The 10,813-nt window shown below is 40.1% G+C and overlaps 1 pseudogene; it reads left to right on the top strand.

The window, feature by feature from the left end:
• The first annotated feature begins 811 nt into the window (after positions 1-811).
• On the top strand, positions 812-1,315 carry LOC109682190 (CDC42 small effector protein 2-like; annotated as a pseudogene).
• Positions 1,316-10,813: the final 9,498 nt, after the last annotated feature.

Genomic DNA, 10,813 nt, shown 5'->3' with positions numbered 1-10,813 from the left:
ATAAATAATCAGCATTTGTGTTTGGAAACAAGGTATCATCTAAAAATTCCTTTTTACCCCTGTTGTAGAAATCACACACACACACACACTCACCAGAGTCTCTTAACCTTGGCACTATTAATATATTGTTTGTTGTGGTGGCTGTCCTGTGCATTGTAGGATGTTTAGAAAAATCTCTGGCCTCATCCTACTGTGAATAGAGCTTTACTCCTCCAAGTTGTATCAACAAAAAAATGCCTCCAGACATGGTGTAATATCTCTGTGAAGATGAAAGGGGATGATAAAAAAATTCTTCTCACACATAGTCATACCAACACAAAGTTAAAACTCTTAAGAAACAATTACAGGTGTAAGGATTCTTTTAAAAGTTCATTCAAATAACATGTTACTAAGAAGACAAACTCAAAGGAGATATTAACTTAATAAGTATGAATATTTACCTCAATTAGAAGGAAAATGGCTACTTATCTTAGTATTAACTGAGTTCTGAAAAAAGCATATATAACGTAAAAATATACTACCTTTGGGACAGTCCCACATTCATTTTACTCATACAGTTCTTTATATACTACAACTTTAAGAAAAATGCCAGCTGAAATCAAATTGCCATTAATATCCTAGGGACTGAAATACATTACATTTGAATTCCTTCAAGTTAAGATTCCTTGATAATTAGTGACATTCTTTGGGAGCAAGGAAGCCGCCAGCATGAGGAGTGTGCAGCTGCGGGCGCGGGGCGCCCGGAGCTTCGGAGCCTGCCTGCGCTCAGTGGTGGAGACAAAGGCGATGGCTATCTGCTGTCCTCCCCGGGTCAAGACAGCTGCTTTGTACTTTCTTGCTACATCTCTGGAATCAGAAGTGAAGAAAGGAAACAAACTGACTCTTTCTTTAAGTTGGCTCTATAAGATACTTGACTTCCAGGAACAAAAACCACAGTGAAGTAGAACTATCACTTTAATGAGCGTTCCTCATACCTGGGTCGTATCATACATACCTTGGTGGAGCTTCCTAAATTGAGGCTTGGAACCTTCATCGGTGCTCATTCCTGTCTAGGACTATAAGCATGAGCGGATTCTGGTTGTGTTTCAATTGTTGCATTGCTGAACAATTTCAGCCTAAAAGGCGACAACGTACTGACCAAAGTAAGATTGGAGAGTCAACAAACTGTCCACATGGCTCGCATGGGCTCAGGAGACCTGCTCAAAGGGATGAATTCTGTTAGTTCCATTCGGAACCACACGTAGTCCAGCGGTGGCTATGGAGTGGAATGGCTGCCACCGCGCAGATTCAGTTGGTGGACACGGAGGCGGGATAGCCCTTGCTCCCGCCCTGCTCCCTGAGATGTTACTGTTCTGCTCTGAAGACGGTACCGCCAGGTGACCCTACATTTCCTTCAACTGGCATGCATGCCTTTGAACTCTCAGACAGAGTTCCTTGGATTGTAGCTGAACTTTCAAAGTTTAATCAACATGGATGTAGTCTTAGCATGATCCGTTTTGCGAATGCTAGCACCATTTTGCGATTTTTCCATTTAAAATGTTTTCTTCCCGCCTCCAACCCGCTGCCTTATGATTTTACCGGTAAGCAAGGACCTGAGGTTATTTGTTAATTTGTCACCTTTATGTATATTTTGGAATGTTTGAGACCCACAAGCACACAACGATCATTGCCTTTGAAGCATGAACAGGATAGACCTTTGTGTGCTGTGCGAGTTGCTCCAATCGTTGCCCATGAGGTGCCAAAGCCGAGCAGCTCTGTGCTGCCCTGGGCCTAGAGGACCTGCTGCAATTAGAGGAAATTTAGCTGTGGCACTGAGTCACATGAGTTTCATAGAAAAAGACAACTGTGTAGCTCATGTTCGAAGTACTGCTTTTGGTCTGTTTAAATAGAACTGCAGTAACAGAAAAGCTTGTTTCCTGAGGCTTTCATTTGGTTGCCAAAGTTGAATATATTTATTTGGAAAGCAAGGGCCTGCGATTGTGACCAGGGGTGACTGGTGCATCCTAGTGGAGCAGGAAACATTCATGCAGGCTTGTTCTGAGCGTCTCCATTCTTTGTGGACATGTCACTTTTATCTTTGTTTCATGTTTACTATTTTGGTATCCAGTTGTTTCCTCCAGCAGTGTGTTGAACTTCTGGCTTCAGCATCTCACTGCAACCAGCAGAGTCACTGTGCTTCTGGATTCAACATATTTGAAGGCCATGGAAGTTACCAAGAGCAACAGAGTGACCTGGTGAATCACTGCCAGTGAGAACAACCTGTGCAGTGACACTTTAGGGTGTTGGCAAGTAACTTTTACTCAGGTTCCAAACTGTGTGCATCTTTCACAAATTTTATGTTGAAACCTGATGTTCAGTTCAGGTCTAGGACTAGCTTGGGTAGAGTAACATATGAGGCTCAGTGGAAGACGTACTTAAGAGAACTGAAGGGATGAGGCCAGTGCAGAGAGGACAGCAGTCCTTTTCCTGCTGTCTCATTCACCCCTTGTCCCTCACTTCATCCCTTTCTTGTGAAACAGGCAGCAGGAAATGCTGTTTACTGAGATAAAAATGGAAGCATTGCTCCCCTAGCAGATGGAGCACCAGCTGATTCAATGCCAATATTTCACAATTTTGAGCCTTCATAGGTGTTGATCCCAAGCACAGGGAGAGTGTTTCAAGGAAAAACATTTTGCATTTTGTTTAATAACTTGTAAGGTTTAATTCATCTGTTGTCTTTGAATTACCTGTGGACACTGCATTCCGGAATCTGCCTGAGAACCATTGTCACTCTGTTCTACCAGGGTTGGTTTCCTGCCAGGGACACTGCTACCTGCATGCACTTTAAGATGGATTGGATTTTTTTGGTATTATCAGCACTCATGCATTTTGACTTTTAAAATTAATACATTTTATTGTCCTATAATTCTCAGAACAGCAATACAGGGAGCCATTGTCCCTTTTCCCCAACTTGCAATGTTATTCTTTTTCTAGTTGCTGTCATTTTTTGGTGCTCCAAGAACAGCAAGTCTTGGAACCCGTCATGGTAAGCCAAAGGTTGGTTTTCAGCCTCTCACTGTCCTGTTGCTGCCACTAATGTCACAGCACAGCACTGACACTGCACATGAGTACAGGCCAGCAGTGCCTGGGAAGGGGCTGGGAAAATCAAGAACCAAGAAAGAAAGGGCCCCAGGGTATCAGCAGTGTGGAGGGAGGCAGATGTCCTGCCTGCAGAAATGGAACGGTAAGCCCTATACCAAACTATCTCATTTTTAAATTAAAGCTAATAGGATTTTCATACTCAGAATTCATTCTAAACATGTGTTGGAGCAAGCTTTCTCTTGCTCCCTTGTTACTACTGAACCTAACTGGGCTAGCTGGGGGGCAACAGGAGATGCAGAAAGGACAAAGGATAGGCAGACAGACAGAAAGTTGGGGCCAGGTGTGTTGGGTGCTCGGATGGAGACGCACAACAGACTCATTGCTTCTTTTCTCTATTTTTTTCCTCATTTACTTTGCTTCTCTTCTCTATTTTTATTCTTTAAGACCTTACTCCTTTACAATTCTTTAAAACCATGCTTCTAGAGTCTTTCTTTAAAACCTTGCTTTTTTTCCTATTCTTTAACATCTCTTTCCTTAGACTTGCACTGTCCCATGTTCTCTCTTTAGCTTTTCTTTAGCTTAGCTTTTCTAAAGACTTTATGTAAAGTTCTTAGTGCAGACTTGCACTGTCCCATGTTCTCTCTGTAGCTTTCTTAAAGTCTCGGCCTTCAGACTTGCAAACAAACAACAGCAGCCCCATCATTCAGTGGCAGTTCCCTCGCAAGCTGCCAATGAATTCTATCAACCCCTCTTTGTCAATTCCCCTTCAGCAATTCTTTTCCCTTCAGCAATCCTCCCTTCAGCCAAAAATACCCATCAAAAAACTTCCCCCATCCAAAAGCCTCCTGTACTCCTTAAGCTAGTCTTTTATACCCAGTGGTAAACAAGGAGGTGGAGCCAGCAGTTCTCCAGGAGGGGTGTGACACTGTAACAGGAGAAACCTGTGTTAAGCAACTAAAGAAAAGCAATTGCTCTGCATCTTACTCTTGCTCTATTCTGTGGCTGGGGCTGTGCAAATTCAGCCTGCAGAATATTGAGTACAACTGTGCTTATGTCCTCACAGGCCTCTCCTACTCTGCTCCCCACAATGTGTAACAGCTGGTAAGCAAGAGGCACAGAATGAAGATTTAATCACACAGGTTCTGTTAGACTTGCATTCTGTAAAAGACATATTCTCCCATGCTGTGGGCATAGAGTGGTATTCGGGGCACAGAGTGGGGATGCCGGCTGTGTGAGCTGGACCCCACAGTGTGTGTGGCCTGATCAGCACACCTGGAGAGACACTTTGAGTGCATGAGCTTTCACTGTTCTTAAATTACAGCAGTTTCAGTTTCATCATAGAGAACAAGTTTGCCTTGATTTTGTTTCAAATGATTTCTGTGCAGCACCCAGAAGACAGAACTAACATATTTTTATAATTATTATAAGCAAACTTTTTTGTACATTGTGTTCATTCTTGAATAAAGTGAGTTCAGTGTTGGCTTGTAGATATTTTAAAAAATGACATTCTTGCTTTCTTAACCCTGTAGAGTTTAAGGTCAATGAGCCACACATGGGTTATTCTACAGATAACTAGCGCTACGATCTTGGGCATACTGTTTACTCATAAGTAAATAATACTTATGTAAATATTATTATCTGCATAATAATTTATTTATTATTATGGCCTCAGTTTCTCCATCTGAGAAATGATGTCTTCCTATGTTATCAGACTTCAAAGAGTTACTATAAGTAAAGTGCTTAGAGCAGTGGCTGACACTCAGAGAATGTCCAATGAATGTGAACAGTTATTAACATTTGGCAATTTAAAACCAGTCTTTAACACCAAATGAACTATTTTCCACTTCCTTTCTATACATCATTTTTAGCTAATCCATTCCACTACATTACAATAAGCTAAGCAAACTAACTTCAAGATTAGCTTATACAAAATAAAATTGGGTATACAACGCTGCATCACTATTCTATTTATGCTATTATTCTTCCCAGTTAATATAAATGGAAAATCAAGGATTTCTGAGAAAAGAGCAATGGTTATACTTAAACAAATCCTAAAATTTCCCCCAAGTTAAAAAATTTTGACTTTTAATTCAGGTAGTAAATTTTTCTAGGTGAATCATATCAACAACATAACAAGTACCTACATGGCAATTATTCTCTGCCAGGCACTTTTTTTTTGGTGGTACTGGGGTTAGCACTAGTACGGTCTCATGTTTGCTAGGCAGGTGCTCTATCACTTGAGTCACTCTCTTCAGTGCTTGCCAGTTACTGTTCTAAGAAAATCATTTAATCCTCAAACAACCCTAGAAAATATTTAATCTCATTATTCACATTTTAAGATTAGACTACAATCAGATAATAAGTGGTAGAGCCTGGATAAGATATCTTAATCCAGATTCTGTTCTCATAAGATTATATGAGTGTAAAATAACTGCAGTGACTTAAAAGCTTTGTTCCCATGGATTTTCTAAATGATTATTTAGCATTAAGACTTGTCATTATTACTGTGAGGTTGAATAATAATATCCCAATTCAATTATATACTAGCAATTGAAGTAGTTTTTCAGTTGCATCAAAGTTAGCAAAATATGCTCAATCCAAAAAATTATGTTGTATTACATTTAATAACAAAGATTTAGAGAACGGGATATCAGATAGACTAGGAAGTTCCCAACCCTGTGACACCAACTTCACAAAATAAAGATCAAACTACCTTTGTGGGAACTCCAGGAATCAATTAAGAGTCTGTAGCACACAAGAGAGTGCAAAGCCAAAATAAGCTTCATCAAAACAGATAGGAAAGCTTGCTCTGTTTTGCCTGGCCTAACTTCTTCCCAATGCAATGAGGCACAATTGGACGCAAACTCCCAACTACCAGCTTCTTTCTTAGAGAGAAAGAGAAGAGTGGAATGTGCATGTACTGTATAAAAGCCTGCCCAAAGGAATGACATCATCTGGCCTTGCTCAGAACAATGATGGCAGCCAGTGGCATAGTTTGGTTAACAGTTTAAAGACAGCTGAAAACAAAGGTGAAGCCAGGCATGGTAGTACACATCTGCAATCCCAACTACTTGGGAGATTGGGGCAGGAGGATTGTGATTTATGGCTAGCCCAGGCAAAGTTAGTGAGACTCTGTCTCAAAAACAAGATAAAAACCCAAAAGGGCCAGATACTGGTGACTCATGCCTGTAATTCTAGCTACTTGGGAGGGTGACATCAGGAGGATGGTGGTTCAAGGCTAGGCTAGGCAAATAGCTTAGGAGAGCCCATCTCCAAAATAACCATCTAGTCCAAAATAACAAAATTGACTACAGGTGTGGCTCAAGCGGTAGAGCACCTGCTTTGTAAAAATGAAGCCCTGAGTTCACTACCCCCCACCCCTAAAAAAATGGCTGGGGGCATAGCTTAAGTGGTAGAGTATTTACCTAGTAAGAACAAAGGCCTGCATTCAACCCCCATTAATGCAAAAAGAAAAAAAGGCAGTAAAGAAAACAAGGGTGAGCACTGCACACTCTACAGTACCAGGAAGAGTAAAGAAATGCAGATAGGGGCTGGCAGAGTGGCTCAAATGGTAGAGCACTTACCAACCTCCAGTACCACAAAAAAAGAAAAAAGGCAAACAAGTGAAAAGTATTCATTTTGAAATAACACCAGCACATTTTGTTCTTTCTAACAAACTTGTCCTTAGTTGAACTATTTTAGTGTTTGGGTGAGCTGGGGCTGTAGCTCACCACCCAAGAATTCTAGTGTATCAGTAGGAAGCTTGTATGAAGCCCTGAGCTCCATTCTCAGCACTGCAAACAATCAAAAAGATATATTTTAGTGTTTGGGTTTTTATGAGAGCCTACTTAACCTGGGGAAGGGAAATATTGAATTCCAGCCCGCTATAGTCTTCTATTGTGGGTAAAATAAACATCCAACTTGAGCCACTTCTAACCATCCTTTTCCACTCAAGGGGTTGGGAACTCTTAAGAGAATAATACAGATGAGCTTGGGTATTTCTTTGATTTTTAGATACAACACCAAAGAAGTTTTATAAAAGAAATAACTGATAAACTGGATTTCATTAAAATTAAAAACTTCTGCTAGACAAAAGACAGTGTCCAAAGAATAAAAAGACAAGCCACAGACTGCAGAAAATACTTGCAACCATACATCTGATAAAGGACCATGCTGGCAGAATGTCTTAAGAGGTAGAGTGCCTGCCTAGCAAGCATGAGGCCCTCAGTTCAAACCCCAGTACCATTAAAAAACAAAAAACAACAACAACAAAAAACCTCCTGATAAAGGACTATTAAAAAAATATACAGAGAATACTTAAAAACTCAGTAATAAAGCCAGGCATGGGTTGCCTACACCTGTAACTCCAGCACTTGGGAGGATGAGGAAGGAGGATTGTGAGTTTGAGACCAGCCTGGGCTACCTAGTGAGTTTCAGGCCATTGTGGTCTATTAGTGAAGTCACAAACAAACAAACAAAACTCAAACTCAGTAATAAGAAAATGAACCTGATTTAAAAATGGGCTAAAAACCTTAACATCTCACCAAAAAAGACATAGAGATGACAAGTAGCATATGAAAAGATAACCAACATCACCTGTCATTAGGGAAATGAAAATAAGATGAGACAACACCAAGAACCTATCAAATTACCCAAATCTGAAACACTGACAACACAACATGGGATCAATGATGGAGCGGATCAGGAACTCTCATCACTTCTGATGGGAACGTAAAATGCTTGGGCCAAAGTTGGCAGTGGGGCTGAGCCCTTTGTTGATACAAGCCATTCATCTTGAATCTACTGGAACAGACTCATAGATCCAGAAGCACTCTGACTGACCTCAGCATTACTTCTTTGGAAAGGAAGGTAGTTCAAGAAACAAAAAATCGATATGATGGTGGAAGAAATGACTATGGGAGTATTAGTTCCACTTTTTGTCACTCTTTGGGACATCTTGTCATTTGAGAATAAAGATCAGGTTGTTTTTTGGGTGAGGTGAAGTGAGAATCATACGTGAATTTGGTTGTGTATTTTTTATGCTAATTTTGTGAAAATATTTGACAAATGAATGGAAAACTATTAAATGCATTACTGTATGTGGGACTACACTTTTCTCAAAGTCACCTTAACTGCTTCCTATAATTTAATAGTGGAATTGCATAGGTAAATCTCTATTTGTGTGAATTCATTTCAGATTTGGGGGAAGATCCTATATCTGTCAAAAAAGGCAGCAGTGGGAGCAGAATAATTTGGTATTTAATTGTGGGCTTCCTTACCTAGTGTTTGAAATCAGTGATGGAAAAGTCTATGGAGTATTCATATGATACATTTCAGCTTTCTAGGTTATCCCTCTACCCTATACCATGATTAGATACCTGTATTAAAATATAGTCTCAGTTGGGTGTGCTGGTACATGACTATAATCCCAGCACATAGGAGGCTGAAGGAGGATTAAAAAAAGTTCAAGGCCAGTCTGGGCCTGCCTCAAAATAACAAGCAACCAGCAAACAAACAAACAAACAATAAGTATGGTTTCAAGGCAGAACAGGCAGCCTGAGAATCTAGAGGCCTTTACTTACAACAGAATCTAGCAAATGAACATAATTCTCGTTATTAGACAGGCACAAGAAGTTAACATACCCTGTATATCAGGGTACAAAAAATTCAAAGATGTGCCAAAAGGAATTATAAGGACTTATACCGTCAAAAACTAATAGCAGCCCGGCATGGTGGTGCATACCTGTTATCCCAGCTATTCTGGAGGTTGAGTTTGAGACCAGCCTGGGCAAAGGTAAAGGCAAGATCCTGCCCCCAAAAGCAAAATAAAAACAAAAGGACTGGCAGCATGGCTCAAACAGTAGAGCACTTGCCAAGCATTTGTGAGGGTTCAATCCCCAGCATTGCCAAAACAAACAAAAAAAACCAACCACCTTAGTTTCAGGACTGATGTTAATCATGTATTCCATTTACTGCATTCTTTTGATCACTGAAATAAAACTTCTGCAAGATTTTTTTAAAAGTAACAAGAGAGCTCTCTGGGGTCTCTTTTATAAAGGTTGAAATATGGTACATTGAACCTCAAGGCAACAGTATTCAGAGGTGTGGCCTTCGGGAGGTGGTAAGTCACCAGAGCTCAGCTCTACTGCATGAGATATAAAAGGGCACCCTTACATAAGGGTTTGAGGTTGAGGAGAGTGCTCTCCTGGTCTTCTGTCCATTCTGTCATATGAAGATACAGTATTCCCCTCTTCCAGAGCGTTTGGCAGCAAGGCATCATCTTAGAAGCAGAGAGAGGACTTCAGCAGACACCAGTGCTACCAGCAACTTGATCTTGGACTTCCCAGACTCCAGAACTGGGATAAAAAAATTTGTTTATCAATTACTCAATCTATGATATTTTGTTATAACACAAATGGACTGAGATAGGTACTAATCTGATTTATGAGGGCATGAGTGACTAGTTGTAAGTAACTTGATTATAATGTCTTGATATAAGTATCATTTCTAAGTTTCATATTCTTGGGGATCACTGAACTATGTGGATCTTGCAGGTACACAAATTTCATCATATATGGAAATTATGGTGCCATTTTTTAAATATAGTTTTTCTGCTTCCAACCTTTCCTCCACATTCCTCACCTTTGGGAACTCTGTTTATAGGCACAGCATCCTGCTTAATCTTATCCCTTAGTTCACCAAACTCTTTATTTCTGTCTTAAATCTGTTTTTTCTTTGTGCTTTATTTTTTTCACCATTTTATTTATTTTAATTAAAATTTTTTTGTATTGTGGTTGTACTGGGGGTACATTGTGACATTTACAAAAGTTCTTATACTGTATCATAGTTGAATTTACTCCCTCAATCATTCTCTCTTTTATCTCCTCTCCCCCTATTCCTGAAGTAGTTTCAACAGGTTTCATTTTTCCATTTTCATACATTAGTTCCTAGTATTTCCACCATATTCACTCTCCTATACCCTATACCCTTTCTTCATATCCTCCCCCCTCCCAGTGGTACCAACCCCCAGTGGGGGCAATGTTCTGCCCTCCTGTTCTCCATTTTTGAAAAAAAGACATTTTGGTTTAAGATAGCTATACAGGGAGTTTCACTGTGACATTTCCATGTATATATGTATTATAACCTGAACTGGTTCATCCCCTCTATTTTTTTCCTTTCTACCTTAGTACCCCCACCTTTTCTGTGGTACACAAAAAAGGGCTTGAACTCAGGGCCTACACCTTGAGTCACTCACCAGCCCTTTTTGTGATGGGTTTTTTCAAGATGAGGTCTTGCAAACTATTTGCCTGGGCTGGCTTCAAACTGTGATCCTCCTGATCTCTGCCTCCTGAGTAGCTAGGTTTACAGGCATGAGCCACCGGCATATTCACCTTCTTCACTTCCTCCTTTTACCCTCCCTCTCTTATATGTAGCCTCCCCTTAGTGTGACCTGTTTTTCTTAATATTGCTTGTATTTGTATTGGGTCTATATTCCACATATGAGAGAAAACATGAGGCCTTTGGCTTTCTCAACCTGGCTAACTTCACTTAAGATGATGTTCTCCAGTTCTATCCATTTACTGAAAACCTTTTATTTTGGATAGTTTTTACTGTTGTGTTCAAATTCTCTGATTTTTTTTAATCCCTGTGGTGTCTAATCTGTTAATTCCATCCAATGTAATTTTTTTGCATTTGCCACATTTAGAAGTTCATTGTGGGTTGTAGCTTCGAT

The sequence above is a fragment of the Castor canadensis genome, chromosome 15, assembly GCF_047511655.1.
Source record: "Castor canadensis chromosome 15, mCasCan1.hap1v2, whole genome shotgun sequence".
Taxonomy (NCBI): Eukaryota; Metazoa; Chordata; class Mammalia; order Rodentia; family Castoridae; genus Castor; species Castor canadensis.
Note: the sequence above shows the minus strand (reverse complement) of the source record. Positions and strands in the feature narration are given on the sequence as shown.